A 10,033-nucleotide genomic window follows, 5' to 3' on the forward strand; every position below is an offset into this window, starting at 1 on the left:
GGGTGTTCAATTATTGACGCCCTCAAAATGCCAGAGAGCACAGTCGGCGGTAGGTTCCAAAATAAGCCAGATGATGGCTGCACCAACAAGTGGACACACTTCCAAACTCCGGGCCCATCAACTAAGGCATGTTGGAAGGAGCACTCAGCACTCAGGGAGAGTAATGTAGCATCCAACGCACAATCTTGGAATGGAGCCGTTTGTTTTGTAGCATCCAACACACAATCTTGGAATGGAGCCTTATGTTTTAGAGTCTGATCCACAAGATTGGAATGGAGTTGTTTGTTTTGGACCATTCAACGGTGTGCTCCAGCATAGCTCATAATAGAACAATAAGACGGCTTCATTAAAACAACACAACAGTGTTAAACCTGCCAGTGCTCTCGCATTAAACTCAGAGACCTTTCACATAGAGTAGCATTGCTCACAGAGTAGAATTACTTTTTCCTATCTTATACATGCTTTTTTAAGACACATTTATTTTTACACACAACTTTCCCAGGCTTTGGAATGGTATCTTAGAAGTTTGGGCTTCTGAGACAATATAAGTCTAAACATTGTCTAAACAGTTGGCCCTATAATGTGAAACGTCTTTTGCCTCACACTATAGGGCCGACCCAAAGCATACTGTTCTGGCCCATATATTTTCTTTTCACATTGTCCTTTACATCATGGTTCCAGCACCTATAGTGGAGGCGTAACCAGGCCAGCCCAATACAGCTTGGCTGGGCTCAGTTTGGCTCTATAATGTGATTTAGGCACTTGTGGAACAGTGTCACGAGCAGGCAGAGCCTGAGCCAATTGGACATAACTATTTAATCAATGTGTCTGGAGGTGAAAGGCTAGGGGCTGAGTGTTAAGAGGGTTTTTCCACTGTAGTGCAGAGCTGGAATCAGGAGATCTCCAAACATATTCCCTCTTCTTTAATGCCTTTAGTAACAGTCTAGGGATGGCAGGCTCGCTGGCTGCAAGCTACTGTTGAAGCGCAAGGGGGTCATTCAAGGTCCTCTCCCCCCGGAACAAGCCTCTGTCTGGGCCGCTGAACCAGACCCCGTCCCCTGGGGCCACAGAGAGTGTCTCCGTCCACACACTCCCCAAACAGGAATCCCACCACCCTCAGGCTCACCTGCACCCCTCAGTTGCACAACACTGCCATCTGCTGGTGGAGGCAGGAAGTGTGACTGCACTGCAGCAGGGTCGAAGACAGAGGAGAAAGGTTTGACCTCAACGACCTCAGCCACAACAGCCTTCGTTGTGTGGGGAGAGAGCAAACACTATAGCTAAACAGAAGTCATGTTGTTTTGGCGTCCATTTCATGTATTATTGATTTCTAGACAAGTGGGATGTTTATTGAGGCACGTCAGCACACAGCTTTGTTCAAGGGCAAAACAGCGAGAGTTATCTCTTAAGTACCGCAGATCCAAATCTGTAAAGAGTAATCTGTTGTTTTGGTTGTTTGTGTTTGCCTGTGTGTGTGTTTGCCTGTGTGTGTGTGTGTGTGTGTGTGTGTTTGCCAGTGTGTGTGTGTGTGTGTGCGCGCGCGCAAGGGTATTTTTTAAAGCATGTGTGTGAGAGTGTGTGCATGCGTACGTGCGTGTGTGAGAGAGAAAGAGTAAGTGTATGCAAGACCTACAGTACGAGTTCATGTTTGTGTATACAGTACGTGCATGTGTGTTTGCAAGCGTGAATGAGTGTGTGCCTGTGTGTATGCGTTCGTGTGTGAGTGTTTGCGCATATGGGGGTGCTTATATTTGTCCTGTTTCACACATGTACAAGTGTGAGGTGTGAAATGGAAATGTGTTTCTTGCATATCCCACTCCCCCTGAGACACCCTTGGAGAGTGAGGTCACGGCCAGGGATCAGCCATTATTGACGGCGACCCTGGGTCAAGTGCCTTTCTCAAGGGCAGTTCGACAGATGTTTTACATAGTCGGCTGGTTGGCAGGGGATTCGAACTAGCAAACTTTCAGTTACTGGCTCAACGCTCTGACCGCTAGGTTACCTGCGGCCCCATGTGCATGAGTGTGTGCATTTGTCTGTGTATATTTGCATGTGTGTCAACAGCCATGCTTACCAGCTCCTGCTCCATCACCCCACAGTCCAACACCTCCAGCCAGTCATCCTGGAAATGCACCTCTATCTCAAAGGAGGCATGTGTGAAGGGGAACTAACACTCCACCCAGCGGATCTCCAGCTCTGGCACAGAAAAGAGAGATGAGAAGGATGAAGGGAGATGGAGGAGAGGAAAGAACAGGTTGAGACAAAGGGCGAGGGACTGATGCCAAAATTATCAAAAAGTTACATTTCCCTGTATCCTTTCCTTCAAGAGACCAATGGCCTAAGAGGACTATGGGCCTGTTAAAACCATTTTAAATGGATCCTTTAAAATCCGTAAGAGTTCATCTAATCCGTAAGAGTTAATCTAGCAAGCTTTCACCAATGCAGTCATGCCAGACCATTTCAAGGAAGGGAAGAAGTATTGGAACAGAACCTTGGTAGGTGAACGCTACATGGAGAATTATGTTGACTACCATGGGGTATCAATATTGTGGGTACGTGGGTATCCATAAACTTGGAACGTTGTTTACCTTCTCCAAACAGGTGTCTGACCATACGGTCAAGGGTCTGTTTCAGGTCTCCTGCTTCTGAGGGGTCCGGCGCACCCTGCTCTCGAAGAGAGACTGGTCCTCTCCGCTCTAAACCTTGGCAAGCAGCTGAAAAACATGCACACACACACACACACACACACACACACACACACACACACACACACACACACACACACACACACATACTTCAGAGACAACTCTTCAAAACAACACTGCTGCTAATGCTGTTGATATGGCTGATGATTGGACTTCATGTAGAATTAACTATTGTATGTGTATCTAAGTTTACATCTCAATGTCTTTGCAGTACTCAGCAAATTATATGCAATCGATAAAACTGTAGCGCTCCACGTTGTGTAACAATGGGATACTGTATTCATCTTACATTTGAGTCCTACTCTTTGGCTTGTTGTGACCCTACACAGAAGGTCTTGACTTTGTGGTCTGGAGGAGAAGCGAATCAATAAAACTGGAGCTACTCATGGCAGTGTTATGTTTAGTTTAAATGTTCCAGTACCTTAACTCCATCAGCATTGGTTTTGATTTCAAAAGCTTTATGGGGACATGATACTGAAGCTCCCTAGTTCTCCTTTACTATAACCCTATACCCTTTTCACCTGAACCAAGCTGTCCTCTTGCTATGATTTTTTTCATCTTCATTCTTCTTCTTCACATTGTCCTTGTGAGCAGGGTTCCAGAAACTATGGTGGATGAACTCCCAGATCAACTCAATGCAGCTTGGTTTGCCTTGGCTTGGTTCGGCTCATTAGTGTGAAAAGCCCTCTACTAACCTGGTGGTTAGAGAAGAGGCGCACACCCAACATCTGATGGAACACGGGGAAGTGGCTGGCATCAATCTTGTCCCTCGGTTACACTTCGCCCGCCAGCAGGAAGGCGTCCAGTCCCGAGCACACCAGCTCCCTCTGGTGGGCCGAGATGTGAGTGTGCAGCATGGTGCCCCGGTTGAGGTAGTAGCTGTCGCCTCGCTTCCGGAGGGAGTGGTCGGGCCGGATGAGCAGGCTGTTGAAATTCTGCTCTGTGGTCACCACCGGACTGAGGTTGTCGTGGCCCGAGAACAGCGGGTTGCACTAGCGCATGATGTAGGCACGGTAGAAGTGGGCTTTAATTTGCTCTATGATGAGCCAGAGAAGATGGTGGGCTTGGTTGTGCAGGTTGCGGCCCACCTTGGCCAGGATCTTGCTGGTCACATTGGTGAAGTCGTCACAAGTGTAGGAGTGGATTTTCTCCTACCATATCTATTGTGTTATATTCTCCTACATTATTTTAACAGTTCTACAAACATTAAAGTGTTTTCTTTCCAATGGTTCCAATTATATGCATATCCTGGCTTCAGGGCCTGAGCAACAGGCAGTTTACTTTGGGCACGTCAGTCAGGCGGAAATTGAGAAAAAAGGACCCTAGCCCTAAGATGTTAGTTAAATAATATCTCTGTGTTTGAGGTTACATGAGGCAAATAAATGAACTGATGAACACTCCGGCAAGAGGGTAGACGTTTCTGCAGGGCAGACACTATGAGCTCATCTAAAATCGAATATATACCCGTACGTATCACATTACATTTATGAGCACAGCTATAATAATGGACTGCAGGCAAAAGCAGCGATTCATTTAAGAACGGCTTAATTCAATCAACCCTGTGTCTCTCTTCCTCTTTTTCTTTCTCTCACTCTTTACATCTGGAAGCATTTGCCAGGCAGGTTTGCTTCAGTGGAGAAGACCGCATTGGAGCACCTGGGAGAATTGAGCTGTATTTATTAGGGACTAACAGTAGCGCTCGATCGGCTGCTCTCAAATATTTGCCCTTTCCCAGCAATTTTTCATGAGCTGAGAGGAGGGGATCTGAGTTCGTTCTTCCACGGTCCTCTCACTTTCTCTTGCTGGCACGCAATGGTGAAATAGACACACACGCACGCACGCACATACACACCGACACTAGGGACACACACACACATACACACACGTACTGAGAGACTAAGGACAAAGGATGTTGCATTGCAGGGGCATTGCAGCAAAGTGGATTATGGTTCTTGATCTGGAAAGCTTTTGCCAGATCTAAATCGTAGGCTGTACAAGGTGTGGCCCGCATGAGCATAACTCACTAGCTGTATGCACGAGCATACACACACAGTCCCTCCATCAAACATACACTGCAACCCCACCAATCCTCAAAAACATTTATTTTATTATCCTTAAGGGGACCAAACAACTGAAAATTCAATTTTCCCTAAACCCTAACCTAACCCTAATCTTAACCCCAAAACGAAACCTAGCCCTAACTCCTAACACTAACCCCAGTACTTAACTTGTAAATTGGGAGGTGCCGGAACAAAAAGTTAACCGAGAGGGGGGCCTCTGAGGTAATAGAAAAGAAAGTTGAATAAAGGATTGCATACATATCATCGGTTTTGCGTGCTGGCATAGAGCAGTAGAGTAGAGGTGCTTGCATAAATTGCATACATGGGCCTTTTATAAATGCATTCCGTGCAAATGTACATTATTTTCGATGGCTGGAGACTTTAGCAGAATCTTTTTTAATACTTCACAAATGAACAAAATGAAAGGCTACTTTGACACTGACAAACTGAGAATCTGAGATCAATAAAAACGACCTTTTCTTGAAACGCATCAATAGCATAGACCTAAGTGTGTGAAGACTCACATATTGTATAACAAAAACAAATAATAATATGCTATTGATCCGCTGTGGCTAAATTATAGGCCTACTCCTGGTGTAGTATTCTGAAAGATTGAATTTCTTTCTGAACAGACGGGAGTAATTCTATAACTTTGGTAAATGTATTTCAATTTATCAGGGGTTACCGCGGCAATGAAGTGCAACGCTGGAGAGGTGAGAGTTGCAGGGACATGTCTATCAGAGCAGAGAGAGGGAAAGTGAATCTTATTCTAGTTCTGTGAAAGATACAGGTGCGCTTCTTTCTCTCACCACAGCAATGGTCATGTGTTGGCCTATACAGGCTACAATGTCGCGCAAAACTTTAACCTGGGCCGGCCCAACACAAATCAATTCTTAGATTATCAGGCACGTGTGGCGACCCGTCATTCAATGGCGACCCGTCATTCAATTTTGAGCCCCACGTTTTTGTCACCCCAAAAAATATTTTGGCATTAATACATGTTACATATCAGTTTGCAAACAATGTAAACAAATAAATATATAATTGAGTTAAAAAATCTGCATACAAACATGGTCTCTTTTTTTGTTTTCTTGAGTAAGGCAGCTCCAAAATGCAGGTGTTTCAGCCTAGCTCAGTGCTTTCTGTGGTGGGGGTGGGGCAAGCCAGCAGAAAATATGGAGCGTTGCGCTGTGATTGGCTCAGTGTTCTGTCACTCATACTGTCACCGCCAAGTCTAAGGGTGGAGCTAGAACATTCCAGCCCCTTGGGTGTTGCCATAGAGTTACAATAGAAGTGCCAATCCAAGACGGCCCAAGATCATTGGCCACAGGTAAAATTACGTCAAATCACGTTATATCTACAGTAGCTTTGATTGGACTTTCAAAATCTTAGCTTGCAGTCATCATCATGAATCAGGTCGACAATCTACTGGCAAACCCTTTTTAATCCATGTCATATGAAGATAAATAATGAAGAGAAATTATAGATAAAACTCATCGGCCATTGGACATAAACATTACACAAATCAAATCAAGTTTATTTTATATAGCCCTTCGTACATCAGCTAATATCTCGAAGTGCTGTACAGAAACGCAGCCTAAAACCCCAAACAGCAAGCAATGCAGGTGTAGAAGCACGGCGGCTAGGAAAAACTCCCTAGAAAGGCCAAAACCTAGGAAGAAACCTAGAGAGGAACCAGGCTATGAGGGGTGGCCAGTCCTCTTCTGGCTGTGCCGGGTGGAGATTATAACAGAACATGGCCAAGATGTTCAAAATGTTCATAAATGACCAGCATGGTCAAATAATAATCAGGAATAAATGTCAGTTGGCTTTTTATAGCCGATCATTAAGAGTTGAAAACAGCAGGTCTGGGACAGGTAGCACGTCCGGTGGACAGGTAAGGGTTCCATAACCGCAGGCAGAACAGTTGAAACTGGAACAGCAGCAAGGCCAGGTGGACTGGGGACAGCAAGGAGTCATCATGCCCGGTAGTCCTGACGCGTGGTCCTAGGGCTCAGGTCCTCCGAGAGAGAGAAAGAAAGAGAGAAGGAGAGAATTAGAGAGAGCATACTTAAATTCACACAGGACACTGGATAAGACAGGAGAAGTACTTCAGATATAACCAACTGACCCTAGCCCCCCGACACATAAACTACTGCAGCATAAATACTGGAGGCTGAGACTGGAGGTGTCAGGACACACTGTGGCCCCATCCGATGATACCCCCGGACAGGGCCAAACAGGAAGGATATAACCCCACCCATTTTGCCAAAGCACAGCCCCCGCACCACTAGAGGGATAACTTCAACCACCAACTTACAATCCTGAGACAAGGCCGAGTATAGCCCACAAAGGTCTCCACAACAGCACAAACCAAGGGGGGGCGCCAACCCAGACAGGAAGATCACGTCAGTAACTCAACCCACTCAAGTGACGCACCCCTCCTAGGGACGGCATGAAAGAGCACCAGTAAGCCAGTGACTCAGCCCCTGTAATAGGGGTAGAGGCAGAGAATCCCAGTGGAGAGAGGGGAACCGGCCAGGCAGAGACAGCAAGGGCGGTTCGTTGCTCCAGAGCCTTTCCGTTCACCTTCACACTCCTGGGCCAGACTACACTCAATCATATGACCTACTGAAGAGATAAGTCTTCAGTAAAGACTTAAAGGTTGAGACCGAGTCTGCGTCTCTCACATGGGTAGGCAGACCATTCCATAAAAATGGAGATCTATAGGAGAAAGCCCTGCCTCCAGCTGTTTGCTTAGAAATTCTAGGAACAATTAGGAGGCCTGCGTCTTGTGACCGTAGCGTACGTGTAGGTATGTACGGCAGGACCAACTCAGAAAGATAGGTAGGAGCAAGCCCATGTAACGCTTTATAGGTTAACAGTAAAACCTTGAAATCAGCCCTTGCCTTAACAGGAAGCCAGTGTAGGGAAGCTAGCACTGGAGTATTATGATCAAATTTTTTGGTTCTAGTCAGGATTCTAGCAGCCGTATTTAGCACTAACTGAAGTTTATTTAGTGCTTTATCCGGGTAGCCGGAAAGTAGAGCATTGCAGTAGTCTAACCTAGAAGTAACAAAAGCATGGATTAATTTTTCTGTATCATTTCTGGACAGAAAATTTCAGATTTTTGCAATGTTACATAGATGGAAAAAAGCTGTCTTTGAAACAGTCTTGATATGTTCGTCAAAAGAGAGATCAGGGTCCAGAGTAACGCCGAGCTACTTCACAGTTTTATTTGAGACGACTTTACAACCATCAAGATTAATTGTCAGATTTAACAGAAGATATCTTTGTTTCTTGGGACCTAGAACAAGCATCTCTGTTTTGTCTGAGTTTAAAAGTAGAAAGTTTTCAGCCATCCACTTCCTTATGTCTGAAACACAGGCTTCTAGCGAGGGCAATTTTGGGGCTTCACCATGTTTCATTGAAATGTACAGCTGTGTGTCATCCGCATAGCAGTGAAAGTTAACATTATGTTTTCGAATGACATCCCCAAGAGGTAAAATATATAGTGAAAACAATAGTGGTCCTAAAACGGAACCTGGAGGAACACCGAAATGTACAGTTGATTTGTCAGAGGACAAACCATTCACAGAGACAAACGGATATCTTTCCGACAGATAAGATCTAAACCAGGCCAGAACTTGTCCGTGTAGACCAATTTGGGTTTCCAGTCTCTCCAAAAGAATGTGGTGATCGATGGTATCAAAGGCAGCACTAAGGTCTAGTAGCACGAGGACAGATGCAGAGCCTCGGTCTGACGCCATTAAAAGGCCATTTACCACCTTCACAAGTGCAGTCTCAGTGCTATGATGGGGTCTAAAACCAGACTGAAGCATTTCGTATACATTGTTTGTATACACAACAAGTTGGAAATCACATATTCAACAATGAGTGGTTTGGAAGGAATCAGTGACAGTGGCTAACTGCAAGCATTGCAAAGCAATCACTAGCCTGCTATTCAGTAGAGTAGCTGTGTGGTCCCAAATCTGGGATCAAATCTGGGTTTTTCCAAGTTTAAAATGATAAACATTGAAAACTTAACTTCAGTGAGTTCAAGACAACTGAGATGGCGGGAATAAACAAGCTTCGACTGGGAAAATACGTTTTGAACGGTCATCCAACTTGGAATTGTAAATCCGGCCTCTTTCTAGAGCTATGACCTGAAGATCAATGACGTTCCCAGTTGTTTTGAAAGCAGCATAAATCCAGAGAATGCCAGACTTTGATGACAAAATTTGTCCATGAAGGACCGCCGCGCTACCTTCCTGTTCAAGTGAGCACAGCACAGTCCAAAAATGTGTTGCATGCTGCTGCATAAATTATGTAATTTGCCAGGGAGATATGTATACTGTAGCTAAGAAAGTAATAAGTGGATGTTGTGTAGTAAGATGTTAGTAGCCCATGTGCCTCACCCTAATAATTTGGTCTATTTACCCCTCTTAATTTCGACTACTGTTCTCAGGTTATAGGCTACACATGTAGCCTATAACCTGTTTTAGAGAAATGTAATCATTGAATATTGTACGAGCTTTCATTGTCTGCTTATATGTCTTCTTTATTTATTCTACGGTTCTGACTTGGTGTACAGGGACAACACTGTAAGAACAGCCCATGTTCTGAATTGTGTCGCTGTACATTTCAAAAGTGCTAAACAAATAGTTATGTTGACTACATCCGTCCTAGCTCGCTCATTAATGTCTTAATCGAAATTACGGATTGCCTCTTATACATCTCAATTGTCATTAGAAACCACATCTGTTTAACCATGTCAGCTATGTTTTTTTAAAGGCAGTAAATGAGCCTGAATGAACTGTTTCGCTGTCAGACAAGGCTCTGCTGATAGCCAGGAGTAGCAGTGGTAAGATGTTGGGACTGCTGTTGGTACAGCTTTATGTTGGGGCTAACCGTTTTTGGGCACCGTTTGTCACCGTTATAGTGCAAATAATGTATTGTTTAGTGTTGTGCAGTGGCTTTGCTGGCATGCATCCCACCTTTTTTTCTTGATGCCCTACCAAGATTTACATGCTAAAAATTGCCACTGAAGGAGGCAACTTGAAGTAACAGATTTTATTTTATTATAATTTTTGACTAACCCTAATTGTAACCCTAATTATAACCCTAAACCTAACCCCTAAAAAAGCCTTTTTCCTTGTGGGGACCGGCGCAATGTCCCTACTTGCCCGAATTTTCCTTGTTTTACTATTATTGTTAGGACTTCTGGGCCCCACAAGGATAGTAAAATCCCCCCCCCCCCCCCCCCCC

General features: G+C 44.7%; 1 pseudogene; it reads right to left on the bottom strand.

Moving 5' to 3' along the window:
* The window catches only part of LOC129860059 (phenylalanine--tRNA ligase, mitochondrial-like), a 298,841-nt pseudogene extending 294,525 nt beyond the window's left edge, over positions 1-4,316 (bottom strand).
* Between the last annotated feature and the right edge of the window lie 5,717 nt (positions 4,317-10,033).

The sequence above is a fragment of the Salvelinus fontinalis genome, chromosome 7 (assembly GCF_029448725.1).
Source record: "Salvelinus fontinalis isolate EN_2023a chromosome 7, ASM2944872v1, whole genome shotgun sequence".
NCBI classification, from domain to species: domain Eukaryota; kingdom Metazoa; phylum Chordata; class Actinopteri; order Salmoniformes; family Salmonidae; genus Salvelinus; species Salvelinus fontinalis.